Here is a 21,875-nt window from a genome sequence, read left to right as displayed (position 1 = left end):
TTGACACAAGCCCATCTGTACCAGGATTTGCTCCAAGGCATGCTGAGGTGAATGGCATGGTTGGATTTTTTTTTTTAGTCACAGAATCCAAAAATATCCCAAAGGCCTAAAAAAAGTGAAAGCAGTATTTGATTTAAAGCTACTTCAAAAATAATTTTGCATAATAAAGTACCTAGTTAATATTCAGACTTGTCATATGGGGTTTTTTTCCCTACATCATGTGGTATTTTAACATTCATCAGATAAATATAAAAATAAAGACCTGCTTCGAAATTCTGCTATAACTCCAGAGTCATTGTAGAACATGGGTTTTTCTCATAGATGATGGCACCAGGACATGGCATCTCTCTACACTTGTTCCTCCATTTACTTTTTTAAAGCTTTGAAGGCAGTCTTCTGATGATGACAAATAGCAGAAAGAGAAGATGAATTAGGACTTCTGATGGCATCTTATCAAGTGCTGAAAATAAATCTGAGTTGAAAATACAACATAGACTGTTTTGGAAAAGGAAACATCTAACCATAAAATTAATATGGAAGACAGAAGCTGAGCAAAAGCCAAAATCATAGGCCTTTTGTGATGAAAACCATGCTTCCAAACCAAGTCAAGACAGTAAGGATGTCAGGGACATGGGAAAGCCTTTGGAAAACTAGAACCATTCTCAAACTTTCCTGACCTTTCTTGGTTTTTTTTAGACTGTAAGAGGTAGAAGCTTTCTTTTAAACCTCTGCAAAAGTTTTGGGTTGGTTGGTTTGTTTGTTTGTTTGTTTTTCAAAAAATACCAAATATTCATGATTTGTTTTCTAATTTAAACATTTTATATTATGCAGAAGGAGGGAATGCTGGAAAACTTACTTGCTAGGAGCCAACATGAGCACCTGAGATTCACATTAAAAAAAAAAATAATCCTATTTCTTTGGATTTAGTCATAGGAGCTGGCAGAAGACCTGTTAGAGATTTCTGCAGATCCATTAGAAACCATTTCTCTATAATGGGAGACTCAGATGAACCTCCACAGGCTCCGAAGAAAGATGGATTATCTTTATATTCCTGTGTAGATGCGTGGTCATCTTTACTATCCAGCTATAGCAATCCGGATCTTCTTCCAAGTCCATAGGGGAAAGGAAATTCCGCAGCGCTGCAAACAGAGTTGAAGCAGCAGTGGAGGGCTGCAGGACTCTCTAATCAGTTTCCTTGTCTTTATGGCGTTGCTGCTGGGTTGTTGAGTTGAACCTAAGCTAGTTAATGGCCCTGGGTTTTTTACACAAGTAGTTTTAAGATTTTCAAGGCTGCCTGGAGTGTGAGATGAGAGTTCTTTTCTTATAAAACGGTAAGAATTCAAATAAATTTTGCATAGCTTTGTCTTTGTCCTCTTGTTATAAGCAAAGTGAATTTAAAGGTTATTTATATTTTACTGCTCAGCAAGCTGTTTTTGGCCACCCTCAATATTCTGACATATGTACAGTGGAGCATCGCAAATTGTAGTTACTTTATCCAACTCCTCTGTTATGTGAGGTTTTGCTTGCTTAAGACTATCAAACTTGCATGCTGAGTTGAATTTAAGATGCCAGAAATGTCAGGGCCTTCATAGATGAACATAAATCTAGGGACTGAGTAATGTTTTATATTTAAGGTAACTAAGTATAAAACTGGCAGAGCAGGCCACACAATTTTTACATTTTCACCTGGTAAAGAAATGCTTCTGCTAAGAAAAACAGTTCTATTTAGATGAATTGTTGAGTGGTATCTTTTACATCCAAAAAATCAAATGCTGAACATGTTTTTTTGTTGGTGGGATTTTTTGTTTGTGTGTTTGGGTTTTTTTGTTTTTTGTTTTTGTGGTGTGGGGGTGATTCCCCTTAATATTTTGTAGGAATTAAGGAAGGGGTGGTCTGGAGAGTTTTTTCTACTGTCAATAATACCAGAAGTAGTTGGAATTTAATTCTGTGGGAAGCTACTGCAGACGTTGAAGGACAAGTTGTACATAAGGGACAACACGTAGCCCCAAAAGCAGTGTAACACATTTGAATTGTGAACTCTTGTTATGCATATTTGTTGAGCTAAGCAATAAAGCAATACTAAACACAGTGTCCTGAAAACTGTGTGCTTAAAGGGGGGTTTGTCTGGAAAAACTACACTTTTCGTTGCTGGCTCTCTGTGAGAGGGAACAGGTAGTGGCTACTTGTTTGTCAGGCTAGACCAGAAATACTTTACACTGCTAAGTTGCAATAGGTGGCCTTGATGTGATACAAGGTTTTCAGTAGAATTGTTCTACTTCCAACAGCTGTAGTGTCAGGCCTTCATTCTTATTTTGCTTTATTTTAAGGATGTTTTAATTACAGCCATGAATATCTCTCTCTCTCCAGAGGATAGATGGCTAATGTTTATTCAAAGAATTATGACAAAGGAAGAGTTGGTTGATTTTTTATTCTTGAGAAGGGAAGGTATTAATCTATTTCAGTCTGTTTAATCAATAATAGTTTTATTTCCTGTAAATACAGAAGTCATAATGAGGAAATGAGTATTTATTCTAGAATGTGTATAATATTAAATCTCATTGTTGTATCTTGATTCTACCAAGGAAGGCCTTCCAAAGGCCAAACCTTAATTATTTCCCTGTCATTTTATTTCAGACAAGCACTAAAGCATTTCTCTCAAACTTTTTTCCCCCAAAGATCATTCCTAACAAAATCTAATTTTGATTTCATACACTGCAGAGTCACTTGCATTTGAACAGTATCTTTCACTGAAGTCTTCAAAGCCTATCTTTTGGTAGAGCAAAGACATGAGTTTCATTATACTCCTATGTGGCTTAAGAATATGACTAGGTCATTTCTATAGCTGGGGGAGTTGGCAAACATCACAAAAATTGGTGGAGTGTCGAGATGGTCACTGCTTAGTCATCTGGCTGTCTAGCAGAATGCGTAGTCCAAAATTAAGTGTCAAGCTTCCCACAAATAAGAAGTAGATGTTTTAGCTTCCTACAAAATTAAGAATAAATTCTATTACTAGAACACTGGTTATTTAGTAAAAGAAACTAGATCGGGGTTGTTATGTTATTAGGTATTTGGGAAGCTTAGGTGGTTTTTTTCCTGCACTTGTAGGTTGGGGTTTCTTTAGTTTTGGCACTCTAGTGGATTTGGATAGCTTTCTTTGAAAGCATGAAGATAAATTTGTTTTACATGAAGGCTAGAGAAGTGAATTCCTCTTTATTATCTTGAATTAGATCTCAGAAAAGTGATTGAACTCCTGCCTTGCGTGAGTGGTTCTCTTAGACTTCTGTTGTCACTATTTTTGGTTAATTATTCGTTGAAGCTGCAGCACAAGGCTCCAGTGTACCAAGTAAGTCCTCTAAATGCTGGCTAAAAGTCATATTCACTCTTTCCTTTAGGCTGGAAAATGACTAAATTGAGCTAAGGTGAACAGTTTCAACAGAAGGTAATGACTTTTCCCTGTTTGCATGGGGCAGGAGGGACAACGCTGACTTCTGGCTCTTCCACAGAACTATCTGGAGCAGAGCTTACTCTGTTGTGTGTGCTCTGCAAAGACCAGCAGGATCCTGGAACATGAGTAGAAGAAGACCTATTTTATAAATACTGATGTGTCTTGGACATGTGATGGATACAGAGCAGGCAGTTGATATTCATATATCAATTAGATTGATATATAGAGCACAGAATCTCTGCGGTTAGAGAACTCTGTTTCTACAGGATTAGGCATCAGCTGATGAAAGTTTCTGTAGACATGTATATTAAAGTAGATGCCTTTTTTTTGGAACACACATAAAGGTGACTTTCCCAAGGTTCATTCTGGGAATTAATAATAGCAAGCAGCAATGTCAGAAAGCAGAGCCAGGTTAACTCTGCATGCACTCCTGCAGCTGCTGTCGATTCCTAAAGATGATACTCCACTGAGAGACGGAGCCTTTCCTTGCAGTGCAAACATGCAGACGAGTGTTTTATCGGATGTGTCAGCAGTGAATCTCCCTCCATTGCTCTTCACAGCTGCCCTTGCGCTGGTTTGAGGCCGCAGCGCCGGACCCGCCGAGCTGGCTGGTGTCACAAGGTGGCAGCGCAGAGCGGCCGTGCGGGTACAGCTCTTTGCCGTGGTCGAAGGGCAAAGATTTTCCTAGAGAGGTCTGTGATTTCTGGGTGACTCTTCAGATGCTAAGTTTCCCTCAGGATCAGTCTTGAGAACTGGAAAACTTTAGAACTGCCTAGTTACAGCATGAAGTTACGTTTTCTTGACATTATTCTAGTGCAATCTATTTTTTAAAAAATGGCAATAAGCAGTATCTTACAGGTATGTTGAAGACAGAAATAACGAGCAGAAATTCAGCAATAATGGCAGTAGAAAATCCGGACAATATCACCACAGGGTAAGCAGTAATTCCTTATATCAATTTACTTGACCAGGGTTGTCAGCTGAGTGCATCTTTTTTAATTTCTGACACATCATCTTGAACTAGTGTTAAAATGCTGGGATTTAACGTCAGTGGATTCAGGTGGCTTAAGACCAAGTACAAAGACAAGCTGGAGAAACTGCAGCTGAATTGCCCTAGGGGAATGGAGACAACATCATCTCTAGAAGATTAAGAGCTAGACTTGCTGCAACAAAGTGTGTAACAGAACTAGCAGGGTTTACTTGCAAAATCTTGGTGGCTTCCAGTGTACAAGGCTGCTGAACCCTGGTAGGAAAGTCCCTACTCTTCCTAAGGGGAGGGAGGTACTGACAGAGAAGGCTTTTCTCTTCGCTACAGACCTTGCTCTGTCAAACCACTCAAAACAACAGGACCAAAGAATTATATCAAAACCACTAAAATAAAGATTGGTGGCAATAGTTAGGAACACTATGCAAGACCTTTACTGCTAGGCAATCTCACTGGCTGATGACGCTGAGCTCAAAGGTGACATCCTCTAACAGCATTCTCTTGTTCAAATTTTTGTCTCCCCTTTCTGTATGCTGCAGTTGGCAACACAAATGACTAACAGGAGAAACAAGTGTACATGGAGCACTGCAGGCACAGGCTCCCGAGCTGCTGCCTCTCTGCTGGCAGCCCCTACCTCCTGCTTTCCCTCTCCCCTCTCTCCCCATGGTGTGTCATGGGAGATGCATGGCAGAATTTGCTTGTAATCTGGAGAAATACATTTATAGATGATACTGCCTATTTGCTAATTTGTGACATTTACAATGTTGAAGAGCTGCACGCTTGGGCACATATTGACATTTAATTAGTAAAATGACTGTGTGTTGGCTAGATCTAAATACCAATTTATTAAGATAATAGATGGGTAATTTATCATGTAATGTATGTTCTGTAGTAATTTAAAATTTAAAAAATTAAAAATAATGATAAAAAACCACTCAAAAAATGGGTGAGTGAGCTATCATATGGCTAGCTACTGTAGTGTAACAGAATAACAAGTATACTTAATTATGTCAAGCAAGAATGTGTTTGAGAATCTGTTTAAATAATCACAGTCCACACTGTAATCACCGGTATCTGTTTATAGATACTTTGTATGGATTTCCCCTTCACACTTCCCTCTACTGAGAGCTGATTTGCACACAGGATCCCAAGTCAAAAGGCTTTAGAAAGGCTCAGCTACAACATAAAAAAAAAAAAAAAAAAAAAAAAAAAAGGTGTTTAAGTGTGTTAAATAAAGCTTGGCAAATGACCCTGGCTATTTGCTATATACCCAGTTGAGTTGAGCTCATCAGTTCAACATGTGTCCAAGCTCTTTTCACTAAATAAGGGCAAAATTCTAAACTCCATTTGGCACTGTTTAACGTGTCTCCTGAACATCGGTGAGCCCTCCGTACGATGCAGCTATAGGCTGTGTGATTGATAGTGAGCTGCTTGGGCTGAAGACTTCTACAAGAGGGGAAGTGTCTTGTTTCCCAGAGACAGCCGGTATGTTGGCCTATCTTGTACAATCTAGTCAGGCAACAAGCTACTCAAGCTGGCAGCAGTAAAAGGGATGGGAAAGTGAGAAGTTGTAGCAAAGCACAAGCTGGACAGCATAGGCAAAATGCCTGCTGAACAGCTTTCCTGTGATTGTAAGTGAAAGAGCAGTTTCTCTCAATGGTGGGTCTGTTTAAGCAAAGCAAACTTCCTTGAGTGCTGCTCTCTGAGGGGTCAGGTCATTTAGAAAATGAGTGATGCTGGTGAGGGTTGAGGACATCAGTGTGTTGAGTACTAGCACCTCATAAAACTGAGCAGAAAATACAGATTGTAGGTAGTGACAGATTCCATTAATCACACTAACAACTCATGTATGCTTTAATTAGCGTTGCAGTGTAACCAAATAATTCCATTCAAGTAAGCACCCAGACGTCTTGCTGATTATCTGAACTACAGCTACATCTGCAAAACTGGGCTGGAAATCCCCAGCAGCTATGCTTTTCATTAACTTTCTAATATTTCCCTTTTCTAGTCAGGCTGGAAAGATGAGAGCATCCTGCCCCTGCTCCTGGTCCCAGCCAGAGCCAAGAAATAAGGAAGGATGTGAAAATGAAAGGGGTGTGTGGAAGAATAACAAAGTTCCTCTTACCAAACCTTAAAAGCATTTAATCTTGGATTTCATGAAAGGAATGAGAAAAAGGATCAATCAGTCTTGAATTTATCTGCTTAGGTTCAGCCATTCCTAGGACTTTATTAATATCAACAGGCTCAGCACCAGAGAGTGGTGTTCATTTCTCACCAGTGACCTTGCTAAATATTAAGCTTTTTATACTCTCTTCAGCAGCAAATGACTTCTCTTTCTAGTCGCAATGTTGCCAACTGCATCAGTAAACGTAATACAGATTATAAACAGATACTTGGGACTAGGGTAGTCTGATTATATTAACACTGTTCGGGAGGGGTCAGGCCAAGTAAACACATTATCAATGTATTTCATAGAGGCCATCCAACCAACAGAGTCCATAACCAGCAAGATGATCTGCATGCAGAGACTTAATCTAATGTACGTGCTTTACTTAAAATTACCTAGAAAACTTCAGGTGAAGGAGGGATTAAAGATTTAATCTTCTGACCTACAACTAATGCTGTATGTCAGAGCTGAGAAAACCAGCTCTGCTTGATGTGCATTGCTAGCTCGATCAGCTGCTACTAATATGCAGACACTTGTAAGAATGTTAGATTGAAGTTACATTTTTTCGTTGGCTAATACAATGAATGGTGTTAGCATTTCCTCTTTTTTTTTTTATTCCATTTTTTCATTTTACAAAGTCCACCTGCTGTCCACTTAGTTTTCCCATTGGTCTGGATACTCTCCTTGGACAAGACTGTCTTTTTCTCAAAGAGAAGTCTTGGAAAGTCCCTTGGTCTCTGTCACTCTGATTCAAAGAACAAAGTCTTCATCCCCCTCCCTAAGGTTGCAGGTTGATCATCTTTGGTTTCATCAGCCATAGCATCCACCAGCACCTTTGTTTGTAAAATACATGCATACACTCTTTCAGTCTCTAATAAATTTTGTTTGACTTGAGAAATTCAGTTAACAGGAAAGGGCTGGCATAGAAAACTGAGGGAATAACAGCAAGAAGAGCTTTTCCTTTGTAAATGTTTGTAACCTGTATCTATTCTCCTGACTAAAGAAACCTGACAGCTTATTTTTTCTCAGTATCAGGGACCAAAGCGAACTAAGAATTGTCTGTGTCAGTCAAATGTTTGTGCTGGATCTGAAGGTGCTACAAAAAATAACATTTCCACTCCTAACCTTCCCCTGTACCTCCTTCAGTCAGCACCAGTTTAAAGAAGGAAATTCACCCTGTGGTATAAATTTTAGCAATAAATTTGCTCTCACGGGGTGCATTTGATCATAAGATTTAATGAAAGCAAAATCAGATGCAAGATACAGAAAACATACTGCTATGCACACTTGCGTTTAGAAAGAAGTATTTTATTATGCACATGGCAAAAAAACCCCAACCTATAATAAATGGCCACCTATGTCTTTATTCTATACCCTTATTAATCTTATGCCTCTGCAGCTGCTGTATGCTAGAGGTTTGTAACGAGAGTCTGCAGCAACTGAAATCATGAAGATTAACTGGGTTATTAGTATGAAATCAAACTGACAATGATTAGTAACTACAGCATCTGGAGTAAGTGTGGAGCTGGAGCTAGAGAGAGCAGGAGGTTTGTTTTGTACTCTCCCAGCATTACAATTGCTGGGATGCATTTTTCAGTCCTATCAAGAAACAAATACCTTTGAGATTTTGTTTTTAGGAAGCTTTGGGCCAGAAAGTGGAGTTTAACTGATTTCTGCCCAATTGAAATCTGGCCATTTGAATCAAGAAATCCAGCTGCATTACACAAAGGCTAAATTTTGACTTGCTCTGTAAAACTTGGTGAGCTGCTTTTAACACCGCTTGGTTCTCTCTCCAGTGTTTCTCAAAGTTTATCAAAATGCTTCTGTCTGGGATGCAATGCGCACATAGTGTGCATTAAGACACTATATTCTATTTTAATGCCCAGCTACCACAACTGCCACATGCATGCTCCTGTTGATGCTAAAGAATGCCAGGCAGAAAGACTTTCTGAATCTATGAACAGACTTAATGAAACCTAAGCCAAGAAAACAGGGGGAGGAAACCAGGTGAGGATGGAAGCCTTTCATACGTCATCTCAGGTGGGTTGTCAGAGAAAATGGGTGCCCATCTCCCAACAGGTGTCCCCTTCCAAAGTTTTGGACTCTTTATTCTTGGGCCACTCCTAAAATACCTGGCTGCATCATGCTTGGGGTTGGACCTGAAAGCAGCCCAGATTGGTTCATGTGCTCCTGTAGAGGGGAAGGTGCAGGTATAGCAGGTAAACCAGTCTGTAGCCATCAAGTCCTGCACACTGAGCACTACATGTTGCACAGAGCTTGGTGTAACAGTAAGGATAACGTTTGTGGGTCATGATTTGTAAGACAAGAGCTCCACTTCCCAGAAATACTATGCAATCGCTATGGGGATGAAACAAACAAGATTACTTCACTGGCATGCACTGGGCTACCCACAGCATATACTGTTAGGTTTCTTTCTGTAGAAGAAAGTTAGTCCTGAGCTATTTGTGATCTTTGGAAGGGGAAAAGGGGAATTAGATGTTATAGGTTGTGTTGTTTTGCATTGTTTTTGTTTCAAGGCCAAAATTGACCATTATAACAATTTAATCAGATCTTCTGCATAACTCAAGCCAAAGAATCCAGCCACTAATCACTGCATCAAACTTGCATCTTCTGGTTGGGTTATATTTTAGACGTACATCCAGAAAGAATGATATGTTTTTGGAAACGGCTTACCATCTGGAATCTGGGAGGACAGCACAGACAGCATGTGTTAGGGGGGAATAGATGAAAGGAAGAGATTAAACTACTTTCTTTTTTTAATTTCTGAACTTTGAAGTATACTTAGATGTAGATAGACAACTTATTGTTTTATAAATAAGCCAAGTGCTGCATTTATAAATGAAGCAAGATTTCTGAGAGCCTGGATCTAGGTGCCTTTCAGGTGGAACGCACCTATGTGATACTCCGATGGTGAACGAACACATGCTACAAGCCATAGCAGAAGTACTGTTCCTCTACCCAGCTTACCTATTTATCTATCTATCTATCTATTTCTATTCACAGTTAAAGATATGAAGCACACGTACCTCCTACCTGCCTGGCGCTCTCCCAGAAATGCCTATATACCCTATACTTTTTGGAGGCAAGTAGTACTAACGACATAGGTATTTGCATGTGACTGCTCCTGCATGCTCTCATACACACAGTGAAAAAAAACAGCAGCTAGTGCAATAACAAATGCTATAGACTTAGTAGGATTAGCTCCAGATATTCAGTGATCAACAGAAACTAGGTTAACACTCAGGATTTAGTTTCATTTTAATTTAGGAGAAAAATATTTTTTTCTAGGTAGTTTTTGAGCTTAAATAGGTGACACATTTTCCCCTTTGTTCCGGAGTAACAAATGCTAGATTACTCTTATTTGGTTAAAAATGAAGAAAAATTAAACGCTGAGATCCTCCTAACTCAAACTGCTGCAGCAGTTTTTGAAAGAAGACATGAAAACAGTGCATGAACTAGCAACAGTCCAGTTTAGGACAGAAAGTGAGAAAGCATTTAAGTGTTCAATATGTTACAGATCATTGTCTCAAAAGCATCTATTTTCACCTTTGGAAAAAGACTAGAGCTTTCATGTATTCAGAGGAGAGAGACATCAAAGAACATTAGTGCTACACTTCAGGTAAATCAGCATATTTGTTGATCTCTAGCTCAGAGAGTCTGCTTGTAAACAGCTCACAGGAGTGGTTTTCTACACCTTTCCAGCAGGTGAATCCCTTTCTTGTTTAATGGATTCTAGGTTGATTGCAGTTGAACAGCCCTGCATTTCCATGGGTGCTTTAATTTATGATGACCCCCAAGGAGCTCCACATAGCAGGAACATAGTATTTATCTCACCCGTAATAGGCATCTTTTTAATGGTTCAGTCATTCCCCAGTCAGTCAGTGGCTTTCAAGTTTGAAGCTTGAGTGAACCCTAATGTTTTTGGCTGCTGAGTTAAACGTATATCTGCAGGTGGACAGAACACTCCCAGTATTACTCTTGACTGTGCAAAGCTAGCAGGTCTGAAGTGACTGCTTTACAGAAAAAGTCATTTCTTTCTTCCTCATCTCATGTAAGAGTACAAATAAGTGCATGGACCATAAAATGGAATTATACACAGGTTAGTAATTTGTCACAGTTTGGTTATTTGAAAGGAAAAATTGCAATGAACTTGCCTTTTTGTCATTGGGTTTGGGTTTAAGTGTCTCATTAGAGGTTTTAAGATTTTCTTGTAAAATGACTCAAGTATTGTTTCATAACATTAAAATCCTAGTGTGAAGGATTCTTAATCCAGCAGGATGGCTGCGGTAGCTGCACTCTCCTTCCCTGCTACAGCAAAGGGGTTAAAGTCCTAGTGCCTATTCTATTTGCAGCAGTCGTCAAATTGCAGCTTGTCACTTGAAGGCATTCTGCAAAATTGGTTATTCTGTTAATATCCTCAGCCCATGTGATGTAAAAGCCCGCGACAGTTTAGTATTCATCATTCTGCTGAGTGACAGCTACTGTGTCCCAGAAAAGTTTTAGTGCAACCTGGGCATATATTGAAAGAAACATTTCTTGATGTTATTGACACTATTGCTAGCACAGGAATGGTCAGTGAAAGGTAGGCAAGTAACCTATTTTCAGCGCATTCTGCCTAAGTATCAGCATGAGAGCCCTAGGTTATGGGTATGTGTATACTGTTAAAAGATAGGAAGACAACTCTTGCCCCAGCCCTCAGGTTCCCAGCGCTCCTTGATTATGCTCACTCTTTTCCTGGCTCTGATTTGGACTGTTCTATTTAGCCCTGTTGCAGACAACTGTGTGAATCAGTGAGTTTGTCCTGCACAAGGTGGGTGGAAGTTAGAAAGTGCCTTTTTGCCTTGGGTCAGTCCATGATCATGCTTTATTTAGCAGTATATCTATAGCCAGTATCCCAAGAATTGACTCTGGGTTCTCCAAAACTGACTCTAGGTAAGTATGAACATGGAGTTAACTTGTTACATTTATTGTTACAACTTCCCCAAAGAAAGCAGTATACAAAACAATAAAATGACAGTTCTGTCTCCATTAAAGTAAGACTGTCTTTAAACGTGCTGGTTGGTGACACCTCCTATAAAATTATGAACCAATTGCTCTTGTGCCATCCGTAAAAAAAACATATCCTGAATTATTAAGATAATCATCTGACCCAATTAATGGTTTGCTTTTTGACTCGACTTAAATAACTAGTTAAGATACCCAAATTCAGTTACAAGTGGCCAGAGTTATAGAACAGTGCTAAATTTAAAATCTAACCTATTTCTCAGGGTGTTTTTAAAATAGCTTTTTAGTGAAGGAAACTATAATGAATCTTTAAAACTTTGTATTTTGTGAGCTTAGTATATGCCTAAAATCCTAAAGTTGCATTAACTCGTAATCTTTCAATGTTTAAATGCTGTTTTTTTCAAACAGGTTTATAGGAAAGTAAGTACCTGGAAGTCACAAAGAAATTTGCTTTGAAGTGTGTTTTTTTGCTGATCCGCTTCCCAGCAAGGTACGTCCTTTCTTATTACTCAACTTTATTGTTGTCACCGTGTTAACTTATGCAAAGCAAATATAGCATGTATGCAGCAGCTAAGTTTCATTAAAATGTCAGGCAACGTAATATGCTTACATTTTTTGGCATAAAACATTTTGTTTCAGGTTGGAAAGGAAGTTTAGGCAGGCTCAGATGCTAGCTGAATTGTGGATCGTGAGTCTTGGACGCTAGCCAAACTGTGGGCTGCGAGCTGTGGCCAAGAGCCATCCTACAGTAAATAGACCCTGTGTGTGGAGGTTGAGACACTGAGACTGGGAAAGTAGGCGGTGATACCTTGATCCAGCAAACAGGATCCTCTCACTGACTAATGCAGTCCCTCACAGAGTGAGGGATTTTGGAAGCTCTTTCCTTGGGATATGGGGGATTCGGCAAACTCCTTGTACTGGTGCACTGCATGCTCTGTGTATGCTTTGCTCTAAGTAACCTCCATGCATGCATAGCTGCAGCCCGGCTGCGTATCCTAACGTGTAAACTGAAGCACAGCCCTGCAAGTCTTGCCCCTGCAGGGTTTCTGTGGGAGCCAGTAAATTTGCTGGCTTGGAACATCTGGGAACAAAAAGTGGTTTATGAATACCACTCAAATCATGTCACACAAAAGCAGCTAGTAACCAGAGGAGTCACTGCAAATGCACTGGTAGTTTTGGTGTTTGTATTTTTTTCCCTCTGAGCTGAGAGGGGTTTATTGTAGGAGTCTGAGAACTGCTCACATCTGAGAGATTTTGGATCATGTCTGCTCTTCCCAAGTATGTGGCTTAGCACTGGAGCAGGAGACCCAGAGTCCCACCTCCCGAGAGCTGTTCACATTTCTGTTACTGTCCTCTTGTAATTGTGGCACAGTCATTTGACATGTCATCTTTCCCTATGATTACAGTGACAATGATCATTACTGGCTACAGATTCGCTGGGAAATAGAAGGGAAGGATAAAAAGGGATTACATTTTCTGTTTAATGTTCCTCTGCTGTACTGTTAGCAATGAACAAAATTTCAGATAGAGATCTGCTTTCTCCTGCTCTTCACCCCACAGAAGATGGGGTTATCCATAGGATTTTGGATTCTGACCCCACTGGCAAACTCCCTCTGTAGTTCCACCTCTCCCCTATTTACATGCTCTTCTGGGCATCTCTAGTGCCAGGGGAGGGAGCAGCCATCCATCTCATCTCATATCAGCTGCAGATTCCTGCCCTCACCTTCCTCTGGTCAGTGCCACTTCAGGGGGGTGGCATGCCACTTGATCAGCTGATGTGAGGGGAAATCTTTTGGAAAACTGAGATTCCTGAAGAAGGGCAGAGCAGCACTGGGGAAGGAAAATGAGGTTAAAATCACTCTAGTGCTGTGAGTGCTGATGATTTTATGTCCAGCAGCCCTGTGGTACAACCAGTATGTGTCCAGTATGAACCATTGCAACAGATGAGTCTCTTCTATGGGATGGTGAACACTGAACCTCACTGTCATGGGTGGCAGAGACTTAACAACAGCCCATAGTGAAGCTTTACTGGAGTTTATTTAAGAACTGTCAAAGTTCTTAGACAAACTTTTACCTTTTAAAAACACCCACCCACCCACCCAAACAAACAAAAAAACCCAGAAAAAATTTTAAACAAGTTTTCACCCTCCTTTATTATCTCTCACTTGCATGTTTCCACCATCAGTGTTACATTCACTAGGTCTCAGCTTCCCTTCCCCACGAGGTGGTTGCTGTTGGGCTGGGGAGGTTGGGCAGAAATCATTGTGCTTCATGCCGTGCTGCTGCTTCCAGCTGCCAGTCTTAGGTGCAACTGGCTGGCTCCCCTGGGCCTCCCCCAGCATTGTCTCCACACAGCTAATGGATCTCCTACATCTTCCACCACTTCTAGGATCTTTCTCCAGCCAGGATCTACATCTTTCCAGACCATCTTCTACTCTCCAAGACCACTGTTTCTCTATGGAAACTCTTCCTTTTGGACTCTTTTCTGAAACCATAAATACCCGATTGTCCCAATCTAAATAGTGTGCGTGAAGAAGTACAACATGCGGTCAGCCTCTTTAATTGGTGGTTCTGTCTCATGTCTCTTTCTTAATTGAATGGTTTAGGATGTGCCACTTCTGTTTGGTCCAGGTATTTTCAAAACCCACAGCAGCCTGCCCTTGTTGCAGCTAGCAAAGAGCAGGCTTCTGCTGGAGAGTTCAAAAGTTCAGTTTTGGACATTTGTAGAGGAATGAAGCAGTGGGCTGATTAGCATTGATAATATGCAGCTGTGGCCTTGCCTGGAAGGCAGTGGGTTGATTGACATGGATGATGTGCAGCTGTAGCTCCTTCCTGTTAAGTAGTTAAATAGCCCTTAGGACTGTGGGGTAGGTGGTTGAATGGGGGAGGAGTAGTGTGGTCTGGCCTCTGGAGGAAGGAGATGCAGCATGGACAGTGGAATCTGACTGATGGTAAAGCCTTGTTGTAGCCTACTGGTTTGTTTGTGCTACAACAATTGGAACCTAATGTGGGGTGAACCAAGTTGGACTCTGACTACAACTGATGTTCACCCACCAGCACAAACTGAGCTGTCTGCTGCCTATAAGCGTTCACAATTTAAGCTATTTTTTTGACCTGTGACAATTATTTGCTCAGTCTTGTATCCAGCCTTACCACCTTGCAACTGAAGTAATTGAAGCTGCAAATTTAGTGAAGATGATCGGGGGAAGGATGGACACAGCACAGATTTGTCATTAATGTCATCCAGTTTGGCACGTGTGTATTGCAACAAGCCATGTAGTGCCAGGTGAGAACCGCAGAGGTGTGCCCTTCCTCCAGATCATGAGTGATATGTCCTAGCTAGCATCTGTACATTTTATAGAGATGCTGGTAAATGCAAAGAATGCAAATAGTAACTATTTTCAGTTGCTATCTACTATCCAGAGCCAGTTTTCTTTTTTTTACTTTCCACTGTTTGGATTTCTCCTGTCATCACTTCAGTCTGGCAGCTACAGCTTGCTTGGTATTGTAAGATTGCTCAGGTGTTTTATTTCTGCCATGGAGAAATGAGTGTCATGAGTCAGAATTTGCATTAGAAATTTAATTTATTAATTTTATATTCTTGGTAGGGTGGTGGTTGTTGGTTCATTTTTTTATTATTATTCTGTTGGTAGAAAATGAGCCAGTTCTGGAAGCAATATTGTTGGTTGCAGGGCTTAGGTTGGGTCCTGGCAGCTGCTGTGGTGGAGGAAGCAATGCTTCTGAAGGAAAAGGAGAAACACACAGAATGAGCCATATATAAAACATCAGTTACTACTGTTGTAAGCCACTGACGTATTTAGTTGTTGAAAATTAAATGAGAGTAGCATATCACATGAAGAATGAAGTGCATCATTATCTCTTAACCATAATGGAAATTTACAGACAAACTATAGGCTTTTATGTGGTGATGTGGTAAAACACAACTTCATTTTTGCATTAGCCTGGGGACAGCTGATGCTGATTTACATGTCACCGAGGTGGTTCAGCAATGATCGCTTTTTCTAAATGTCAATTAAATTTGTTAGGCCAGATATTGTTCATTTTGCACAGAGGGCTATTTTACAGTTTTTCCACATCTGATTATGTAATTGGTCAGTATTACAAAGACTGGTAAGGATCTTTCCATCTCTTATTAACACAACTTCTCCTTTTTCCTCCTCCATTCAGAATGCTTGCTCTGACCTTTTATATTGCTTCAGTTAGACAAGCTGTGAAAATACATGCCTTATTTCCAGCACTTCTGCATAAAGCATAAAATGTATTAAAAATTCGTTCTGTGATTTCAGCGTCAGTGTAGTAGTAAAGATCCTACATCCTACAGGGAAATTAATAGAAATGTTCCACTGTGTTCTGTGCAGATAGTATGGGTGTATATAGGGAAAAAAAATTCCTGTCCCTGGTTAACACCTGCTGTACTCAAAGGATAATAATTTGTTTGGAAGTAATTGGAAGGAATGACTTTCTCTCTTTATTAACCAGCTTTTTGAATTACATTTGTCTCCTCATAAATTCCCTTCAGATAGCATGCAGAGTAAATAACTAGAATTGCAGCTTTGTAGCCTGTTCCTTGCAGATATTCTTAGAAATAAGATGACACATGGTGATTAGTGTCTAGATGAAGCCATAGATATTCAACTGACCTTCAAAATGTAGTTCAGAGCACGCTTTGACTTTTTCTTAGTTCTGACAAAGTCAGGACCAGCCATTAGAACTGCAGGATGCATTATTGTTTGTGCAGGGTGACAACAATGGCTTGATCCTTAATGGCAGTGTGTTTTTGGGAGTTCATGTTTTAAAGCATTTTGAATACATGTGCTCCATAGGTGCTTAAGAAATTAAGAACAGCTGAAATTCAGAGCATGAGATTCCTTTGCCTGGAACGGGACCAGATTGTGAATGCCCATGTTTCTCAGACTCTCTCCATTGATTTCAGTGAACTTTGGATCAGTCTTTTCTAGATCACTTTGACTCAGATGTTTATTTTGTAGCTTCACTCATCCTAGTCTACCTGGAGGTGGCTACTTCTGTGACAAACCATATGTACAGGTGACTTAGAAAATAATCAGATACCCTGATGCTAGCTCAGTATGTTAGAGTGCTCTTGACCTGATGCTACAGAGGTGGTCAAACCGCAAATTCTTACGTAGTATTGAAGTCAGAGAATTTCTGGATTGGGAGCTTTATTCCAGAGATGTACTTACTGCCAGTTGTGTTTTGATCCTCACTCCTTTCTTATCTGCAGGAGCTGGAGGGGGCTACCCTGAAGGCTGCAGTGACAATACAATGATGATGATCTCTCTTGCATTTCTGACTGTGCAGCCTGTTTCAGGCAGACTGAAATAGTAGTCTTGGCTATATTGTGCTCTTAATTTAACTAAATGACATAAGCCAAACATCAGGTTTGAAATTCTAAGGAAGAATGATAGATCTTATCCTTGTTTTAAAAAACGGTAGCAATATTTCTTATCCAAGGAACAATTGTCTGGTAGCTATGCTGATAGCATTGAAAATAGGGGCGAGTCTCAGAGTAAACTCTTGGAAGCTCCTGATGATGAATGCACTTGTTTTTCTGCACAAGATCCAGTATTTCAGCTCTTCAGCCTGGCATAGCTAGTAACTGCTTTTCAGTGTGAGAGGGCTTGCATTATATATTATGCAGAAAATGCTGGAGAAAGTCAAACAGTATGGCAGTTTTGGCTATAGTGGGTCTAGCAATGTATGTAAATGGAAATCAGAATTAAATGCTAATACATGGGATAGTGCAAGATTTTTAGTTTAGTATGTTCTACAATTATTGAAAAGTTTGGATACGTGATCAGCATAAAACCCTTGGTGAAGCACTGAGCCTCCACTGCAACAGCAGCTGTTGTATTTGAATGGATTCCCAGGATCCACACCAGGCAACCTATTTTTTGTCCAGTTTACATGGGTTATGTCCTGATAGAAGCAAATTCTATGCAATTCAAACTGCATTTCTAAGCACATCTTAAGCTGAAGAGCTCTTTGTTGTGTGGGGAACCTAGTGCTTCATGAATGACACTAAAGCTGTTCTGGACATTTCTTACTTTCAGTTCAGGGCTCTGGTTGCTAAATGGCAATGAGCAGCAGCAAAGAGAGCCTGAAAATGTTTTAACTCCTAGAATACTTTGTTGATTCTGCAGTAACAGAAGCCACCAACCACCACACTGTTGTGGTGTCTCAGTTCATCCTTGGGTTTTGCACATATGTTCAGATTAGAGACGATGCTCCTTTCGCTCATTGCTCTTACTAACATCAAGGTGTGGACAACACCGAAGGACACTTGGGTCTGGATTTTTTAATTCACACTTGATATGAAACAAATTATAAACTCCTCTACAAAATCTTTTTCTGAAAGTGATGCTACTGTCAGCCAGGAGTAAAGATAGCTTATTCTTTAGGTTGCTGTCAGGTCTGTCAGTTTACAGGTTTATCAGCTTCTGTTGTCTATATGCCTGAATGCTACTGCATAAGAAAAAGTATACTCAGCCTCTATTTAATTTTGCTTAGAGGACTTCTACCTTTGATGGTATCACAGAGCTGCTTCACTTGAAGAGGGTAACATAGGATTCCTGTTGAGTTTTATGGAAATCGGGCTTTGGAGGCATTTTCCCTGCTGTGATAAACATACCAGTTATACTGCTTTTGCAAGTATAGACCAAAAAAACAAGCTTTGGTCTAACAGACCACTTTCTGTCCACTGGATAAAAACAGTCTTGGAGCTGCAGCTCCAGAGGAAGTGATAAACTGAGAAAGCAAGTTGGTCAGCAAAATAACTGCTGTCTTGAAAAGGTGCTTTGATATCTGAGGAGGAGGCCAGGGTGCGGGGAGGACAGGAAGAAGGTGGGAGGCAGAAGAGAGCCAGAGGGTGAGGAGTGTAAAGGGGAAGGCAGCATCTTGAAGAACTACAGGCTGAGGTGTGATCTTGCTGGAACTAGTAGCTCTGTGTGCAAAGGACCCTATCTATGTGCACTTGGACCTCCTGCTGAGTGGAGAGGTCTATCCTCATCTGGGCAGTTTCTGAGCAACGAAAGCCTGGCATCAGTAATAAGATATGAAGCGCTTGCTCCACTTGTGCTTGACAACTAGGTTAGCATATGGACATTTCTTTGTGAAACTGCTGGTTAACCAGACAGTAATGAATTATGACCAATAATACACATTTATTACTCCTACCATCTTTGCCAGGACTGGATTATTTGTTCCTGCTGCCAGATCTGCAGACATCTTCCCAAAAGCTCAGTGTCCCCAGTATATTTGTTCAGCCACCAAGCAATTTTGTAGAAGAAACATGGTTTACTTTAAGTTTACAGTGCTGTCATTTTAAATGAAGATATAACTTAAAAACATGCTGAATGATTTTTCAGTCGTGCTATCTGTAAATACTGGACTGATGGTGAGTTGATTCAGTGTTCTTGGTATCAGTATGCAGCTCCAGTTTTTGAAATTCAGTTATATTAATAATAATAAAAAAATATTTTAGACAGCGTGGCAGGATGTAACATTTCAGGACTGATTAAACTGAAAATATACTGCAAGAGCTGAAGGAGTGGGAGATGGGAACGTCTTGATACAAAGAGAGAATATAGGAAATAAAGAAGTTCATCAAGCAATCCATATTGTTGTAGATTGTGTTGCAATGTGTTGTTCCTCACTAATTTGCTTTTAGCAATCTCTGGTTATAAGTTGAGAATTAATCTCTGGATTTCCTTTTGAGACCCTATTCCCAGTTTGAACTGTTTTGAATCTGTACTCAAATCAAAGAAGATCACAAAGTGTACTTTGCATCGTATACAAGCGTTCTCCTCTTTGGTTAATCATTTCAGTGTGGAGGGAGATGGGAGTGGCTGGTTTGTTTTTTGTTTTCTTCTGTGTGTTGTGGGGTTATTTTATGAATGAAGTACCCTTGAAAACACAGGACTTAACTGTTTAGGACTCTGGTTCCAGTGCAGTGGTGGAAGCACTTGGACTTTAACTCTAATTATGTCTCATTAAGGGTAAAGGAATTAACACTCAGTTTCATGGAGATCTTGCCCTTTCTGTGCCTTGGTTGCATGTTTGCACAAGAGAGATGGTAGTATTTCCTATCTCACAGGGAAGCACTGAAGAAATGCATAACAGTTTAGGGTACCCAGGCAGCTGAAGCATGGGAGCAGCAAAAGGACCATGGACTCTAGGCTGGAGTTTAAGGCTGAGGGTAGTCAGAGGCTTCTATTTCAGTGCTTTTTGGCTCTGACCCTGCTCTGTGTTAGAGTATATTGTATGGTGCTGCACCCAGCCTAATACTTTTCTGGGACAAAAATAACTGTGAAGATGCTGCAAGCTGTGCCTGGACTGTATGTAATTACATGCTAACTGAAAAAGGAAAGATTGCATTTCTCCTTCCAGGAAGTCCTCAGTTGTAGGAGCAGAGAAGTGAATCTGGCCATAATCAGGCTGAAATGATAGAGGACTTTTGTTAGAAAAGGAAACCCGTCGTCTTCACAGTGACTGGGAAAGGGAGTGGGAGCTCTCTATGATCAGGGCTATTCTTTCCAACCATCTGGCAGAAGTGGTGACTAAGACAAAAATATCTGAGAACAACAATGAAGAGAAAGCTGAGGTGGCCTGAAAGGCAGGCCTTCACATCATGGGATGAAGCAGAGGAAAAAAAAACCTGAGACTGACTGTCAAGAAACAGACTCCAAACAGAAACTGTGGAAATGCTTCTTGCTTGAGGGATTTAATGACAAAGCGTGCTGCTCCCTGTTTTGTGAAGGCAGGAAACTGGTGTCTGTCTAGGGAGGTGAGTCAGGGATGGCCAATTTGCTCAACAATATTTCATTGGTGTGTGATTACAAAGAAATAATTGTGGGGTTTATATAACTTATACCTCTTCCTCCTAAAGATTTTATTTCAGAAAAGCCCAGAGTCTAGGGTGCACGGAGAATAAAGATGACTTTAAATGCCTATTTCACACTAAAATATGTATAGGTGTTCAGAAGGTCATGAAAGCTGTATGGCGCCAAAGGCAGGATCTCCAATGGAGCACTTCCCATCTCTCCACTCCTGTAGCCCGTAATCTGCCTTATATGAACACTGGAGCAGATTTGGGAGGAGGTTTGGAGGATTCTGCTCTTTCTGGCCTAGGGTGACTACTGCCTGTGTGCAGAGTCCTTCTCTTTCTGCACAGTGGCTGCTGGTTCCCTCTCATCCCTGCTCAGATGGATCCTTTAGCATCACCCTGGGGATGGTGTGAGGTGTACTTACCACACAAGCATATAACCAAAGAGGATTTTCCTTCTTTAGCTTGACTTGAACTGTTGAGGCATAAGAGAATTGCTGCAGAACATTTGGCTCTGTGTTTTCCTCATGGTGTTTCTTTAGCAACTTGAGAATGACCCGGTGTCAGGACGCAGAGGGACGGAAGTTACTTTATATCCTTTGGGCTGCAAGGTTAGTACTGAATTAACAAAGTTTGGCTTTGTGCATAGCTACATACAGCAATTACGTGCTTCTAGCTCTGCATGATTCCTCCATCTGTTGTAACAGCCACAGGTTATAAAAAAATAAATAAGGGGCTTAATTTGCTGTGAAACTCTGATACAGTTAGAGACGCAGCATTGGAGAGCTTGTGTAAAATACTGCTCTTTTATTTTTCAAACCAGAGCATACCTGACTTCCCAGCAATTACTTTTTCCAAAACTATTCAAAGATACTGCAAACACAAAGGTACTTTAATCTTCATGAAAATGACCCATGTGAAAAATCTGCTTGAATTAAACTAGCCTTTCTTTTATTGGGAAGGAGTGGAAATTTTTTCCAATATTCTCTTCTCTCTATCTATTAAAGTATGTGTCTGTATGCATAAGTTCCTAATTGTATATATTTATATATTCACATACATATAAAATACAAAATGTTAAAGTGTTCATGTCCTTCCTTAATATTAAGGAGGCAGAATGGGGAAGACAAAGCTACAGCAGTTACACAGCTGCATCCACAATACTGATCTCTCAGGGTAGTCATTTGCAGCCTGTACTCCAGCCATTCCCTGATCAGATAGTTCCATTGGGTGTCTGTGAACTATATATGTGCTTTGCACCATCTGAATACACCACCTAGTCCCTGCTGTTTTCCTCATCTACAGTCTAGCATTTATCATGCTTCACTGAAACAGCTTCACAAAAGCAAGTGAAAAGATTTGTATGCATGAGTGTTTTGATAGCAAAAGA

The 21,875-nt window shown here is 40.3% G+C and overlaps 1 protein-coding gene across 3 annotated transcripts in view; it reads right to left on the bottom strand.

Annotated features, from left to right (window-relative positions):
• Positions 1–748: 748 nt before the first annotated feature.
• The window catches only part of RERG (RAS like estrogen regulated growth inhibitor), a 143,655-nt gene continuing 122,528 nt past the window's right edge, over positions 749–21,875 (bottom strand). For all 3 annotated transcript variants that reach the window (XM_080390985.1, XM_080390984.1, XM_080390986.1), the window contains one exon: positions 749–21,089. The gene's annotated coding sequence lies outside the window, so the exon portion shown is untranslated. The remainder of the gene's footprint in view (positions 21,090–21,875) is intronic.

The sequence above is a fragment of the Falco punctatus genome (assembly GCF_963210335.1).
Source record: "Falco punctatus genome assembly, chromosome: 6".
Lineage (NCBI taxonomy): Eukaryota > Metazoa > Chordata > Aves > Falconiformes > Falconidae > Falco > Falco punctatus.
The sequence above is the reverse complement of the archived record's forward strand: the minus strand, read 5'-3'. Positions and strand labels throughout refer to the sequence as shown.